The sequence below is a fragment of the Gorilla gorilla genome, chromosome 19 (assembly GCF_029281585.2).
Source record: "Gorilla gorilla gorilla isolate KB3781 chromosome 19, NHGRI_mGorGor1-v2.1_pri, whole genome shotgun sequence".
Lineage (NCBI taxonomy): Eukaryota > Metazoa > Chordata > Mammalia > Primates > Hominidae > Gorilla > Gorilla gorilla.
Window position 1 is genome coordinate 86,409,030 of NC_073243.2, and position 15,464 is coordinate 86,424,493.

At 32.5% G+C, this 15,464-nt stretch overlaps 1 long non-coding RNA gene across 1 annotated transcript in view; it reads left to right on the top strand.

Annotated features, from left to right (window-relative positions):
• Positions 1-13,834, top strand: part of LOC109023844 (uncharacterized) — a 52,180-nt gene extending 38,346 nt beyond the window's left edge. Inside the window, exon 3 of the long non-coding RNA XR_008672985.2 lies at positions 13,731-13,834. This is a non-coding gene — a long non-coding RNA (uncharacterized lncRNA). The remainder of the gene's footprint in view (positions 1-13,730) is intronic.
• The last annotated feature ends 1,630 nt before the right edge of the window (positions 13,835-15,464 follow it).

The following is a 15,464-nucleotide window of genomic DNA, read 5'->3' on the forward strand; positions in this document are numbered from 1 at the left end:
GCACTTCATGATCAAACTGACGAAAATGAAAGTCAAGATGACAACATTTAAAGCAACCAGAGGACAAAACACAGGAGAAAAATACTTGAAAAATTACTTCCAATCAGAGACAGTGTGGACCAGAAGACACTGGAATAACATTATTAAGGGGCGGAAAGATAAAAACAAAATGTTAACACATGATCTTTTAACTATGTTAAAATTAAGACCAAAATAAAATATTACCAGATAAGAAAATACCTGAGGGAATTTTATCATCACTCAACAAACATTCCAAGAAATGCTAATTGATATACCTCAGGGTGAAGAAATATAAATAAAGATGAAAACAGATGCTTCTTTAAACATTTATTGGGCTGGGTACGGTGACTCACGCCTGTAAACCCAGCGTTTTGGGAGGCTGAGTGGGGTGGATCACCTGAGGTCAGGAGTTCGAGACCAGCCTGGCCAACACAGCAAAATCCTGTCTCTACTAAAAATACAAAAATTAGCTGGGCATGGTGGCGGGCATCTGTAATCCTAGTTACACATGTATATGTATACGCAATCCCAAATACACATATACATATACAAGTATATACATATGCATATAGTATATAAGTATTTATACGTATATAGTATATACGTACATATAGACTATATATACACATATATGTGTATATATATACATATATATGTATATATGTTTATGTATACATATATGTATATATGTTTATGTATACATATATGTATATATGTTTATGTATACATATATGTATATATGTTTATGTATACATATATGTATATATGTTTATGTATACATATATAATACAGATATATACATACATATATAATGGAAAGACATCTCATATATACATATATAATATATATGTATATATGTATATATAATTATATATAATTATAATTATGCACATATAATATAATATATTGTATATATACATTATATTATAATATAATTATGTATCTATATATTATATAATATATTATATACACATATATAATATATGTATATATACACATATATAGTATATGTATATATACACATATATAGTATATGTATATATACACATATATAGTATATATATGCATATATAATGGAAAAGACATCTCACAAAAGCAGAAGGATGTATATATACACACATATAGACTATATATACGTATATATGTGTATATATATGTATATATGTGTATATACACGTATATATGTGTATATATACATCCTTCTGCTTTTGTGAGATGTCTTTTCCATTATATATGCATATATAATATATATGTGTATATATACATATATATGTATATAATATATATAGATACATAATTATATTATAATATAATGTATATATACAATATATTATATTATATGTGCATAATTATAATTATATATAATTGTATATACATATATAATTATATATTATATATGTATATATGAGATGTCTTTCCATTATATATGCATATATACTATATATATGTGTATATATACATATATTATATAATCTATACATACATAGTAGTCATATTATAATGTATATATATACATAATATATAAAATATATAATATATACACATAATTATAATATGTAAAATATATAATATATATTATATACATGTGTATATATACATACATTATATATGTGTACATATACATATATCTATCTGTGTATATATACAAATATTATATATGTAATATATGTATATATACACATGTATAATGTATGTATATATACACATATGTAGTATATATGCATATATAATGAAATAGACATCTCACAAAAGCAGAAGGATGTATATATACATATATTATATATACACATATATATGTATATATACACATATATAGTATATATGCATATATAGTACATATACTATATATACATGTATGCATATATAGTCTACATGTGTATATACCATATACTTATATATACACTTATATATGTATATAATGTGTATATATTATATATGTATATTATAGATGTATATATTACATATATAATATACATATATAATATATGTATATAAGTATTATATATTTTATATGTTACATATATGTAACATATATTACATATATATGTATATATATTATATGTGTACATATATGTATGTATATATATTATATGTGTACATATATATATAGTATATATGCATATATAATGGAAAAGACATCTCACAAAAGCAGAAGGATGGGCAATGCCAAATGAGATTGTATTGTTTTTAGTTATAAGTTTTTAATATAGAAAGTAGACAAGGTGATGTGATGTGATGTAGAATCTGGAAAATATGAGGAATGAAGGAAGTTGGCAAGTATGACATAGTAAGTGGAAAGTGTCAAGAATAAAGTGAATTTTATAATGTAAATTGGTAACAACATTAACTCCAAATAATCTTTGATAAGGTAAGAATGCATACTGATAACCATAGAGCACCTATGGGCAAAATAATGAGGCAGCTGAGCTATGGTGCCAATAGAATAAATCAAAATGAATACTAAAAAATATTTAACTAATGTAAAGTAAGTCAGGAAAGAAGTAAGTTCTATACGTTTGACTTTTATATGCTTCATATAAGAAGAATAATTCAGTATTCGGGATGAAAGCAACACTGAATAATATGTTACCTAAAATGCATACTTTAAATATAAAATCACAAAAAGGCTGAACAAAAAAATGGAAATTAGAAGTATAAATTATCTCAGCTTTTATTTTTCTGAAAGTGTATTTATTTTCCTCTCATGTTTAATGTTCCTCGAGGATCCCAAATAGGTCACCACTACAATATGTTTGGATCTTAGTGTCTATAACAAAAATATTGTCAAGTATGCCCTTCAATCGACAAGCAGCAAATATTGTTTATGTTCTGTGCCACTTTTTGCCTAAATCTGTTATTTGTACTTTCTTTTTTTATTCTTTTAAATTTGAGCAGTCTATAACGTTTCTTGCATAGTAATAATGGCATTGGAGTGAACTACCACTGTTTACATGTGTGCCTTAAATATATTCTCATGTATTACACCAATATTTTTCAAACCAAGATTGCATTAAACTCACCATATAGGTTAGGAAAATAAATGCTTATGGTTTTTTAGTTAGTTTTTTTTTATTGTGTATGTGGCTGTGTATAGTGGTTAGATAAAAAACGAGAAACGTGGGTTTAAAATGTTTCTTATGTAACACTATTTCTAGAGCTATCTCTAAACGTGTATGTGAAAGTCACTATAATTTAATAAGTAAATCAAAATTTAAGTGAGATTAGTATTTAAAGTTATTTTATAAACAAATATGCTAAAAGGATTGTGGATTTTAACAGATTGTGAATCTTATATACATAAGATCTATCCAGTAAGATACTATAGAGGCCATGTAATAAACAGAGTCTAAGGCAAAATGTTTCATATTGTATTTTTTTAGAAATCCACATATTCAGGCATTGTAGAAAGAGTATTTTTAAACTGTAACAAAATTACAACAAAACACTGAGCTTGATTTTCAGAAGAAGGCTTGAAATTCTTCAAAGCACAGTTTTTCTTTCCTTTTAAAAGTGAACCAGAGTCCTTAGTGATTAGAATGAACCAGAAAGAAATTGTTCTCTGAAATTAGAAGTCTTTGTAGTTGTCGGATAGAATAAACACAATTCCTGATGGAGTGGCTAAGTGACAGCAGCCACCTTTTGTTCATTACATTGCTGGAGGATACCCAATGAATGACAATTGTTGCAATTCTGAACCTGCATTGTTATTAAGAAAAATGAAGAATGACTTAGGAAGCTCTTAGCAGTAATGATGCTTGTCCCAGCAGATGAGCAAGAAAGCTAAGCAGCTGCAAACTACTCTGTTTGATGAGAAGCGTTATGATTAAAGAAGGAACACATCAGGGCTTTTATAAACTTGATAGGGGGATTATTTGAACTATAGAAAGTAACGGAGTGTTAACCATCATAATACCTCTGCTACTTGATACATTGAGACTTAGAGGGGTTACTAAAATTATTTTCCACACAGGCCATTTGAACTTAAATAATATTCTGAATTGAATCTTACTTTTTGAATAAAAACATCTAAAATAATAAATGTTAAAAGAGATACGATTTGCAAAATAGGAATGAAAATGAAGATCTCTTAAAATGTGATCACAACATAGCTGTGAATGCATTATGCTATAATTCTCAAGTTATAGTCTATTAATCAGTTAGATATCAAATATCAAATAATAGAGATATGCATAAGAGTAATGACATTCTGATTCAGTCAGTAAAAATAATCCTGAAGCCATTTTTCAAATGTATACACAATTAATAGTAAATATATCCCCAATAGAGCATTAGGCAAATTTAAGTAGTTCTTAATTTCTTGAATCCAAACATGACTGAAATAATTCTTATATTCATGGCACAATTATGCTAAAGAAAAATAACTTACATCGACTTTTAATAATATTATGGAAAGAAAGAGGATTTCACTGAACTTTTCTTTAACAAAATTCATATAGGAGTAAGGCAGGATTGGAAAAAGCCAATTTTAGAAACATAGTTTCAATTCAGATTCTGCCACTTGTATGCTATGTTGTAATAAATAAGTGATTAACTCTCGCTAAGCTTTAGGTTCTTATCTCTAACTACGATTCTTTTCTAAAATAGCTAGTACAATCCCTGGAACATAATTTCCTGTCAATACATGAATGGTTTTATTATACATGGATTTCTAATCAATAATTTTATTATTGTGGTTTATTGCTAATATAAAATTTGAAAAGTAATGTTTATCACTGGGTAGAATTAAAGGACTAGATAATTAAATCCACTTCCTCGAATAGAAAAGATGAGTCTGCTTAAAATGTTCCAGAAAACTTCAGAAACTGCAGGAAAAGTAGAATAGTGTGCTACCATTTAAATCAAATCTAGGTTCTGAATTTATGTAAATTATATCTCTTCATGTTTACATCCTATGTCTAACATAGGCTGCCTGAAATAACCGTGACCTGCTTTGTTGTACTTTCACTATATATTTTTGTATGCAAAATAAATGATACATAAAATACAAATGACATTATATGTTTGAGATTATATGAATGAGAAAAATAATTATTTAAATCTTTAAAATTAACATGGTAAATGTTTTTATTGCATGCCATTTTTGAGAACTGGTCATTTCACTATTACCATGAAGATGGAGAAACCACTTACATTGAATTTCATTTAAATTTTTAATTTTGTTGGCTTATTAGGGTGGTCTTAGTATTTAGCTCAATGATAAAACATTTTCTCATTATAATACACAGATATGGTAATTATACATTTAGAAAGCAACTATAGTTTTGTTGTCTCTTTCTATATGTGGTGTGATTAAATTCACTAAAAGATGCTTAAATATCACAATTACATATATCTGCTTTTATGTTCATTCAAAATTGTTATTGAAAATTGTTTCTGTTTATTACTTTATAAAAATGATTTTTTTCAAGAAAGACTACTAGCTATTATATAATAATGAACACAAAATGTGGTGATAATGATTGGTAAAAAATATAGAAATTGTTATTAAAGTTTTTATTAATGTTACAGTTTCATCTTGGGAAATCAACTCTCATTTTATTTATTTTTCATATTTCAATATTGTTTTTTCACATATATTGCAATTTGTTATTCCTATGATACTATATAGAAAAAGAAAATACCTCTTTGCTGAGTCAGAGGTACATGTTTAGTTCCCAAAGAATTATTTGAATATGTTGCTAGCACTTATGCAAAGCATTTGTCACAGGGCTTAAATTAGGATGTATCTGAACAAAGCCTTACCCACTGATACTTTACACGTCACTGCTAGCCCATATTCCATCTACACTAGCATTTTGCACTCCAATGCGCAGTGGCTATGAGGAACAAAGATATCATTAACGAGCAAACCTAAACAACCATCATCATAAAGAGTATAAACCTGTTTTGTTTTCTTTTACTAAACAAGGAAGATAATGTTAATAATTACTACTGCCCAACTTCGCCTGTTCATGGAGTTCCTAGGGCAGTTTTGGCCTTCCCCAATTCTCCCTGGCCTACAGATAAAGCAATAAATGCGAGAGTGTATACATCGTTCTCCTGATTCCATCATTGGGTTTTAAATGAGTTCAAAAAATCTTTTATTCAATGTGATTTTTATGCTATTGGATTGAATTTTTAAAAATTAGATTGATGGAATGTCAAGAATGTACATTGAATATTTATCTCATGTAAGTAAAAATATATCTAGTCATAAATTTGTTCATTTTAATTTGTATATAAAATGACTTTATTAATGTAAACATTAATTTTAAACAATTTGAAAATGGAAGCTATGATTAAGGAAGACTTCTAACAAAGTCTTTATAACTAAAATGGAGTTCAAGGGAAAAAAAGGACATGGAGCCAGAACCTCTTTATATTGTGATATATAAATTGTGATCAATGCTATCTTAATCTTTTTATCCCGTTGCTAGATGCAGTTCATGTTTTATTCATTTTTTTCTCTGAAGCTTTAAGAACATCATGGGAGACTGACTATCTTTTTTATTTTCTAATTTGGAGACAACCAGCAATGGGCATCCTCATATAAATGATTCTAATATAATCACTCTGCCTTCAATAAACACTGCAATGAAATTGACTTCGCCATTAGCTCCAAAGTTAAGAACCTTCATACTACATTGGTTTTATGACTTGTCTAAAAATTCTAAATCATTACAATTAAGCTAACATAAGTGAAAGCATGAATTTTTCATTAAGACGGCATGAATGAATTTACTTTCATTTGCTTCTTAGGAAATATGACAAGAAATTCTATATCATAGTTTCTAAAACTTACTAAAAAGATTCAGATTTCTGAATAAATATGCATGCACAACTTATATATGTGAGATTAAAGTTACTTGGAATGTGAACACTCCATATGATGATGTTACCAAGATTTGTGGGAAAACAAATGTTTAAGTTAATTTATATTATATTTTATCTTCATCTGTTACAGTTATGTTGAATTTTACTAAGGGTTGTAGTATTGTCGCTAATTATCTTTTACTGCTAATTCTCTTTTCATTTTCTAGCTAATTTTCTTTTAATGGGGCAAGATAAACAAAGGTAATTTGAAAAATATTTTTCCAGTTACCTTATTTCTAAAGGCTTTTCTCTGTTTCTTGTCAATATGATATTCCTTATGGCTGCTGATAATTTTTTTCTTTAAGAATCTAGTATGTCAAATCCAATTTAGGGCAACACTTGCCAACCTAAGTCCTTATACGGTTTCAAAGATAATAAAGTGTTCATCAGACAAAGTGATAACAAGGGATGTGGTGGCTGTTTATAATCCCCTTCAGGTGTATTTGTTGAACGTAGTGACTTAAAGCAGGTCCAAATCTCAATTCCTGACAGCTGGGGCTTCTGAGAAGCTTTTCTGAAATATCAAATGCAAGAAGGCTATAGTTTTGAGATTCATTTGTATTTTCTCTCAGGAACAAGATTGCATTCTAAATCAGGTAAAAACACTGGAGTTTCAATGAATTTCTCCAATAGAAATGTTAAAAAATTTTGGATAGAATTGTATTCCCAAACATGAAGCTGCTGATTGCTGAAAAACAGTCCAGACGCATTGTAGAAAATAATGATGAAAAAGATGAAAAACACATTTAAAATATTTGTAATTTTGCTCAAATTTTCAAAATGCATCAAGGGTTCACTTAAATAGTATCAATGTGGATGGGCTTATTTGATTTTGAAGAAAGAATTTCTGAATATACTAGAGGCAGCTGACATGGTGGATCAGGATTGGCAAGAATCTGACTCTTACCAATATGATAAATCACACCTTAATCTCTCCAAACAGAAGCCCCATTTTCATGCAGCTAGTTCCAATTAAATAACATTTCTTATTTATGCAGAATGTCTAAGAAGGTTTAGATACCTTTCTCTGTACAATGCCACTTATCATTTAGAAACAGAATTGGGATGCTTTGATACACCAAGGCAGGATTAGTCTTTGTACTATTTACATGTATATAGACATGATCATTTATTCTATGATAAAGTACTGACAGCACAAAGCTTCCTTTGCTAAGCAACCTGCACAGTCTTTAAGAGATGAATGCATGTTAAGATTTACAATGAAAGTAAAACAGTAGCTTCAATGTCTCTCAAAATGAAAAAAGGGGTTAATAAAATCATTAACTGATAGAAATTATTAAAATATGTAGTTATATAATAATTTAATATTTTACATATGTACCTATGAAAATATTTAAATAAATTTTGACATGATGAATTTCTTCCAAAAATACAGGAAATCATTTGTATATGTTTCATTTCTAATTGGCTCTACACAATGCCAAATTAGCTGCTCAAAGAAATCTAACCAAAAATGATACAAAATGCACACATACATTAAATTAATTATTTTGTTTATAATTAGTGATTCAATCAACAGTATACTTTTATTATTATTATTGTACTTTAAGTTCTAGGGAACATGTGCACAATGTGCAGGTTTGTTACATATGTATACATGTTCCATGTTGATGTGCTGCACCCATTAACTCATCAATTACATTAGATATTTCTTCTAATACAATCCCTCCCTCCTCCCCCTACCCCACAGAAGGCCCCAGTGTGTGATGTTCCCCACACCCTGTGTCCAAGTGTTCTCATTGTTCAATTCCCACCTATGAGTGAGAACATACGGTGCTTGGTTTTCTGTCCCTGCGATAGTTTGCTCAGAATGAGCAACTTCCAGCTTCATCCGCATCCCTGCAAAGGACATGAACTCATCCTTTTTTATGGCTGCATAGTATTATATGGTGTATATGTGCAACATTTTCTCAATCCAGCCTATCATTGATGGACATTTGGGTTGGTTCCAAGTCTTTGCTATTGTGAATAGTACTGCGATAAACATACGTGTGCATTTGTCATTATAGTAGCATGATTTATAATCCTTTGGTTATATACCTAGGAATGAGATGGCTGGGTCAAATGGTATTTCTAGTTCTAGATCCTTGAGGAATCACCACACTGTTTTCCACAATGGTTGAACTAGTTTGTAGTCCCACCAACAGTGTAAAAGCATTCCTATTTCTCCACATCCTCTCCAGCACCTGTTGTTTCCTGACTTTTTAATGATCGCCATTCTAACTGTTGTGAGATGGTACCTCATTGTGATTTTGATTTGCATTTCCCTGATGGCCAGTGATGATGAGCATTTTTTCGTGTGTCTGTTAGCTGCATAAATGTCTTCTTTTGAGAAGTGTCTGTTCATATCCTTCACTCACTTTTTGATGGGATTGTTTTTTTCTTGTAAATTTGTTTAAGTTCTTTGTAGATTCTGGATATTAGCCCTTTGTCAGATGGATAGATTGCAAAATTTTTCTCCCATTCTGTAGGTTGCCTGTTCACTCTGATGATAGTTTCTTTTGCTGTGCAGAAGCTCTTTAGTTTAATTAGATCCTATTTGTCAATTTTGGCTTCTGTTGCTATTGCTTTTCGTGTTTTAGTCATGAAGCCCTTGCCCATGCCTATGTCCTGAATGGTATTGCCTATGTTTTCTTCTAGAGTTTTTATGGTTTGAGGTCTGATATTTAAGTCTTTAATCCATCTTGAATTAATTTTTGTACAAGGTGTAAGGAAGGGATCCAGTTTCAGCTTTCTACATATGGCTAGCCAGTTTTCCCAACACCATTTATTAAATAGGGAATCCTTTCCCCATTTCTTGTTTTTGTCAGGTTTGTCAAAGATCAGATGGTTGTAGATGTGTGGTATTATTTCTGAGGGCTCTGTTCTGTTCCATTGGTCTATATCTCTGTTTTGGTACCAGTACCATGCTGTTTTGGTTACTGTAGCCTTGTAGTGTAGTTTGAAGTCAGGTAGCGTGATGCCTCCAGCTCTGTTCTTTTGGCTTAAGATTGTCTTGGCAATGCGGGCTCTTTTTGGTTCCATATGAACTTTAAGGTAGTTTTTTCCAATTCTGAGAAGAAAGTCATTGGTAGCTTGATGGAGATAACATTGAATCTATAAATTACCTTGGGCAGTATGGCCATTTTCACGATATTGATTCTTCCTATCCATAAGCATGGAATGTTCTTCCATTTGTTTATGTCCTCTTTTATTTCGTTGAGCAGTGGTTTGTAGTTCTCCTTGAAGAGGTCTTTCACATCCCTTGTAAGTTGGATTCCTAGGTATTTTATTCTCTTTGTAGCAATTGTGAATGGGAGCTCACTCATGATTTGGCTCTCTGTTTGTCTGTTATTGGTGTATAGGAATGCTTGTGATTTTTGCACATTGGTTTTGTATCCTGAGACTTTGCTGAAGTTGCTTATCAGCTTAAGGAGATTTTGGGCTGAGACGATGGGGTTTTCTAAATATACAATCATGTCATCTGCAAACAGGTACAATTTGACTTCCTCTTTTATTAATTGAATACCCTTTATTTCTTCTCTTGTCTGATTGCCCTGGCCAGAACTTCCAATACTCTGTTGAATAGGAGTGGTGAGAGAGAGCATCCCTGTCTTGTGCCAGTTTTCAAAGGGAATGCTTCCAGTTTTTGCCCATTTAGAATGATATTGGTTGTGGGTTTGTCATAAATAGCTCTTATTATTTTGAGATATGTCCCATCAATACCTAATTTATTGAGAATTTTTAGCATGAAGGGTTGTTGAATTTTGTCAAAGGCCTTTTCTGCATCTATTGAGATAATCATGTGGTTTTTGTCTTTGGTTCTGCTTATATGATAGATTACGTTTATTGATTTGCATATGTTGAACCAGCCTTGCATCCCTGGGATGAAGCCAACTTCATCATGGTGGATAAGCTTTTTGATGTGCTGCTGGATTCGTTTGCCAGTATTTTATTGAGGATTTTTGCATTGGTGTTCATCAGGGATATTGATCTAAAATTATCTTTTTTTGTTGTGCCTCTGCCAGGCTTTGGTATCAGGATAATGCTGGCCTCATAAAATGAGTTAGGGAGGATTCCCTCTTTTTCTATTGATTGGAATAGTCTCAGAAGGAATGGTACCAGCTCCTCTTTGTACCTCTGGTAGAATTCGGCTGTGAATCCATCTGGTCCTGGACTGTTTTTGGTTGGTAGGCTACTGATTATTGCCTCAATTTCAGAGCCTGTTATTGGTGTATTCCGGGGTTCAACTTCTTCCTGGTTTAGTCTTGGGAGGTTGTATGTGTCCAGGAATTTATCCATTTCTTCTACATTTTTTAGTTTATTTGCATAGAGGTGTTTGTAGTATTCTCTGATGGCAGTTTGCATTTCTGTGGGATCTGTGGTGATATCCCCTTTATCATTTTTTATTGCATCTATTTGATTCTTCTCTCTTTTCTTCTTTATTAGTCTTGCTAGTGGTTTATCTGTTTTTTGAACTTTTCAAAAAACCAGCTCCTAGATCCATTGATATTTTGAAGGGTTTTTTGTGTCTCTATCTCCTTCCGTTCTGCTCTAATCTTAGTTATTTCTTGCCTTCTGCTAGCTTTTGAATGTGTTTGCTCTTGCTTCTCTAGTTCTTTTAATTGTAATGTTAGGGTGTCGATTTTAGATCTTTCCTGCTTTCTCTTGTGGGCATTTAGTGCTATAAATTTCCCTCTACACACTGCTTTAAATGTGTCCCAGAGATTCTGGTATGTCATGTCTTTGTTCTCATTGGTTTCAAAGAACATCTTTATTTCTGCCTTCATTTCGTTATTTACCCAGTAGTCATTCAGGAGCAGGTTGTTCAGTTTCCATTAGCTGTGTGGTTTTGTGTGAGTTTCTTAATCCTGATTTCTAATTTGGTTGCACCGTGGTCTGAGAGACAGTTTGTTATAATTTCTGTTCTTTTACATTTGCTGAGGAGTGAGGAGTGCTTTATTTCCAACTATGTGGTCAATTTTGGAATAAGTGAGATGTTGTACTGAGAAGAATGTATATGATATTTATTTGGGGTAGAGAGTTCTGTAGAAGTCTATTAGATCCTCTTGGTGCAAAGCTGAGTCCAAGTCCTGGATATCCTTGTTAACTTTCTTTCTCGTTGATCTGTCTAATGTTGACAGTGGGGTGTTAAAGTCTCCTATTATTATTGTCTGGGAGTCTAAGTCTCTTTGTAGGTCTCTAAGGACTTGCTTTATGAATCTGGGTGCTCTGTTTTTCCATCTTGGTCAGATGTGGAAGTTATGCATTTGTTAAACTGTGAAAAGTGTGTCCTGAGCAGGAACAACATTGAGTCGTACAACATGGCAATAGACGAGGATTATTGTAACTCCATAACTAGTAATGCTGGCAGAAGTGCTGCCGCCTGGAAAGGAAAATGTATATCCTGAATATGTTTCCATTCCTATGAGAAAAACAACACTGTTCTTCTCAAAATAGAAAAGATGTAATCAAGCTACCACTATACAGAAAGTTGGTCACTGCATGGTAATGATACCATTTCAGGATAATAGCATTGGCCTGTCATGCTTGCAGGTTTTACACTCAGCCAAATTATGCAGATAAATCCTGGAGAGTAGTCTATGTATTGGAGCTCATGATCTTTCACCATAGTTGCCTCTTGGCAGGCATATACATTGGCCATAAATCGCTCTACATGTGCCCACTCAAAGAGTAACACCAACATACTTATTTCCTCAGAGATGTCTTTGTTACATTAATTTTTTAATTTTATTTTATTTTCCAAATTCTACTCAAGCTGGCCAACTTAATAGTTACTATCTAGAATCCTACCTGTATATAGTCACATTTCAGGTCATATATACTTCCACACAAAGTAGACAAGAAACTTTACCTAAGAATCTGCTTATTGGAAGGATTTCCTGTCACTAAAGTCATTCAGGGCACTCTAAGTCACACTGTAGTGCAGCAGCCACACATGTTCAGCTGTATGTGGAAAATAAATCACATCCAACTATAAACAAGCACAGGTCATAGGCAATTCGCCATGACACCCTAGGTATGAATTGAGAGAAAGGTAGCAAAGTAGTTATAACAGGTAGGTATAACAGGGGTCTGAACCACCTTCTTATGCAGTTGACATGTACTCTCAGGACCTACAGTTTCAAAGTCATGTTTAGAGTAGAATGTGAATTATAGATATTTGATCTTAAATTTGAGTGCAACTACACACATGTAATTTTACAGGTTAATTTATCTTATACACTATGCTTATGAGGACTGATTAGAGATTCATAGTCACTTGGTGTCCCCTAGTCAGGAGTTTAGCTTTTACCAGTGCTCATTTTCAGGCAAAAACTTGGCATTCTCCCAAAACACTACAATCCATGCTGTGATTCTCTGAATGGGACTCACCCAAGACTCTATACAGAATCTATCAATGCCGCTGATACTTCTAATACTCTTTTATTTGATGGATCACAAAGCAGGACAGCTTGCACCACAGCTTGAACCTGATGCAGAGAGGTCTTTTTCTCCAAGACCCACTCAACATTGGCAGCCTTATGGGTTACCTGATAAATGGGTTAAGCAGCATAGCCAATTGTGATATATGTTTCCTCCAAAATCCAAGGAGACAAATCAAGACTTTTGCGTTTTTCAAAATTGTGGATGGAACAGGAAGTCTGTTACTTAAAAACAACACCCATTGACCCTTTGAATTCAGATGTCTTAGATAATCAACTCACTTCTCAACTTTTCTATGACAAAGAGAAAGGAAATTGACATAGCTCTGCGGCAGGACACCAAGCATGATCTTAGCCTAACTTAAATTATCATTCTTTTCTAACTTACAGAAATAAGTTGCATAATAGATGCCAAGATTTTCATTATTTCAATAAAGACGCCACACCTGGAGCACAAGCCATGATTAGCATCACCACCTACGAATGGTATCATGGTAATTCTTTATAATTCATCTGGGTTTAGTGATGATTAAAAGGTGTAAATGGAGATAAGATAGCGAATATCAGCTCTGAATCTCTCAAGTCTTTTGTGGTAACAGTAATCTCTACAGTTCACTCTAGGATGCAATCCTGGTATGGCTCACCTTCTTTGTAAAGTGTGGACATTTCCAGAAGCTTCTAACTAGTCCTATCTATGTGCTATGATTCCTGTCTGTGCTATCATTCCATAGGTTAGGCACCAGTGTGCAGATTCTTTCAATTGCTAAGTGTATCTATCCTGGCTACCTGTTTTGAGTTGGAAGAAATAATTATAGAACGGTTCAATAGTCACATTGGACCCATCGTTAGAAGACACTTGGGCTAATACTTCATTTAAAACTACTATGACTGGTGGCCAGTTATGGCATTTTGAATTTCTGAAGATCAGCAAATCTCAAAGTAATTATATAATATCCTCAATTTTTGTTACTTATAATCTAAATCAGCAGTCCTCAATATTTTTGGCACAAATTACCGGTTTCATGGAAGACGATTTTTTCCATGGGGCAGAAAATTAGGCATTAGGTTCTTACAAGGAGTATGCATGACCTAGATCCCTTGCACATGCAGTTAACAATAGGGTTTGTGCTTTTATGAGAATCTGATGCCACTGCTGACCTGATGAGGCAGAGCTCAGATGGTAATTAATGCTCTCTCGTAGCGGACCTCCTGCTGTGCAACCCGGCTCCTAACATGCCATAGATTGTACTAGACTGTGTCCTGAGGGCTGGGGACCCTTGATATAAATTATTATTGTTATATTAATTATATTATTCCACAGTAAACAGTCACCTAGCATATGACTGCAAGTCTCTCAATAGCCTTTGACAAGTCTCAGGATATTATGTGACCTCGATGCTGGGCTCTTGCTGAAAGTAACCTGATACTTTGCCTCTTTCTCAGTGGAAGTAATCCAAGGACTATTTCCAAAGGTTGCTTGCTGTATTAGTTTCCCAGGACCACCATAAAAATTTACCACCACTGGATGGTATACAAGAATAGGAATTTATTGTCTCACAGTTCTGGAGGCTTGATGGCAAAATCAAGACATCAGTAGAGTTGGTTCTTTATTAATACCCTATTGGAGAATCAATAAATGACTCCCTCCTGGCATATAATGGTTCTCAAAATCCATAATGTTCATTGACTTATAGTTACATTATTCCTATCTCTGTCTCCATTCTAACTTAGCATTTTCCCCTGTCTGTGTCTCCTCTGTATCTCTGTGTGTCTCCAAATTTCTTTCTCCTTATAGGGACAACAGTCATTTGATTAAGAGCTCACCTTAGTCTGATTATGATCTCATCTTAAGTTGATTACATTGACAAAGAAACTATTTCAAAAATAACATCACATGTATAGGTACTGGGGATTAGGACTCATAGCATAGATTTTTGAGGGATAACAATTCAACCTGCAAGAGGTATATAGTCACTGCAAGAGATAATGTAGTAACCTTGAACTTAGTACAGCAGAAAGCAGAGTGATAAATGTGGAATGGATCAGGAGGCACAAATGGGAGATATGAAATGCACACGACAATTGGATAGAACAATTGAAAGAGAGTTTCTGAGAACAAAACTC